Consider the following 2,500-nt stretch of genomic DNA (forward strand, 5'->3'; position numbering starts at 1 on the left):
TACTGTATATAGCCTCACTACTACCTGGTACTACTGTATATAACCTCATTACTACCTGGTACTACTGTATATAACCTCATTACTACGTGGTACTACTGTATATAACCTCATTACTACCTGGTACTACTGTATATAACCTCATTACTACCTGGTACTACTGTATATAACCTCATTACTACCTGGTACTACTGTATATAGCCTCATTACTACCTGGTACTACTGTATATAACCTCATTACTACCTGGTACTAATGTATATAACCTCATTACTACCTGGTACTACTGTATATAACCTCATTACTACCTGGTACTACTGTATATAACCTCATTACTACCTGGTACTACTGTATATAACCTCACTACTACCTGGTACTCCCTGTATATAACCTCATTACTACCTGGTACTACTGTATATAACCTCATTACTACCTGGTACTACTGTATATAGCCTCACTACTACCTGGTACTCCTGTATATAACCTCATTACTACCTGGTACTCCTGTATATAGCCTCATTACTACCTGGTACTACTGTATATAGCCTCATTACTACCTGGTACTCCTGTATATAACCTCATTACTACCTGGTACCCCTGTATATAGCCTCATTACTACCTGGTACTACTGTATATAACCTCATTACTACCTGGTACTACTGTATATAACCTCATTACTACCTGGTACTCCTGTATATAACCTCATTACTACCTGGTACTCCTGTATATAGCCCCATTACTACCTGGTACTACTGTATATAGCCTCATTACTACCTGGTACTCCTGTATATAACCTCATTACTACCTGGTACTACTGTATATAACCTCATTACTACCTGGTACTCCTGTATATAACCTCATTACTACCTGGTACTCCTGTATATAGCCTCATTACTACCTGGTACTACTGTATATAGCCTCATTACTACCTGGTACTACTGTATATAACCTCATTACTACCTGGTACTACTGTATATAACCTCATTACTACCTGGTCCTAATGTATATAACCTCATTACTACCTGGTACTACTGTATATAACCTCATTACTATCTGGTACTACTGTATATAGCCTCACTACTACCTGGTACCCCTGTATATAACCTCATTACTACCTGGTACTACTGTATATAACCTCATTACTACCTGGTACTCCTGTATATAACCTCATTACTACCTGGTACTACTGTATGTAACCTCATTACTACGTGGTACTACTGTATATAACCTCATTACTACCTGGTACTACTGTATATAACCTCATTACTACGTGGTACTACTGTATATAACCTCATTACTACCTGGTACTACTGTATATAACCTCATTACTACCTGGTACTACTGTATATAACCTCATTACTACCTGGTACTCCTGTATATATCCTCATTACTACCTGGTACTAATGTATATAACCTCATTACTACCTGGTACTACTGTATATAGCCTCATTACTACCTGGTACTACTGTATATAACCTCATTACTACCTGGTACTACTGTATATAACCTCATTACTACCTGGTACTACTGTATATAATCTCATTACTACCTGGTACTACTGTATATAACCTCATTACTACCTGGTACTACTGTATATAGCCTCATTACTACCTGGTACTCCCTGTATATAACCTCATTACTACCAGGTACTACTGTATATAACCTCATTACTACCTGGTATTCTGTATATAACCTCATTACTACCTGGTACTACTGTATATAACCTCATTACTACCTGGTACTCCTGTATATAACCTCATTACTACCTGGTATTCCCTGTATATAACCTCATTACTACCTGGTACTACCGTATATAATCTCATTACTACCTGGTACTACTGTATATAGCCTCATTACTACCTGGTACTACTGTATATAACCTCATTACTACCTGGTACTCCTGTATATAACCTCATTACTACATGGTACTCCTGTATATAACCTCATTACTACCTGGTATTCCCTGTATATAACCTCATTACTACCTGGTACTACTGTATATAGCCTCATTACTACCTGGTACTACTGTATATAACCTCATTACTACCTGGTACTCCTGTATATAACCTCATTACTACCTGGTACTACTGTATATAACCTCATTACTACCTGGTACTAATGTATATAACCTCATTACTACCTGGTACTACTGTATATAACCTCATTACTATCTGGTACTACTGTATATAGCCTCACTACTACCTGGTACCCCCTGTATATAACCTCATTACTACCTGGTACTACTGTATATAACCTCATTACTACCTGGTACTCCTGTATATAACCTCATTACTACCTGGTACCCCCTGTATATAACCTCATTACTACCTGGTACTACTGTATATAACCTCATTACTACCTGGTACTACTGTATATAACCTCATTACTACCTGGTACTACTGTATATAACCTCATTACTACCTGGTACTCCCTGTATATAACCTCATTACTACCTGGTACTCCTGTATATAACCTCATTACTACCTGGTACTCCTGTATATAACC

The 2,500-nt window shown here is 37.4% G+C and overlaps 1 protein-coding gene across 1 annotated transcript in view; it reads right to left on the reverse strand.

Moving 5' to 3' along the window:
- LOC135533085 (glutamate receptor ionotropic, NMDA 2A-like) overlaps positions 1 to 2,500 on the reverse strand; it is a gene marked incomplete at its 5' end in the record, with an annotated part of 48,965 nt that overhangs the window by 20,638 nt on the left and 25,827 nt on the right. The window lies entirely within an intron of this gene.

The sequence above is a fragment of the Oncorhynchus masou genome, unplaced genomic scaffold (genome assembly GCF_036934945.1).
Source record: "Oncorhynchus masou masou isolate Uvic2021 unplaced genomic scaffold, UVic_Omas_1.1 unplaced_scaffold_2206, whole genome shotgun sequence".
In the NCBI taxonomy this organism is placed as follows: domain Eukaryota; kingdom Metazoa; phylum Chordata; class Actinopteri; order Salmoniformes; family Salmonidae; genus Oncorhynchus; species Oncorhynchus masou.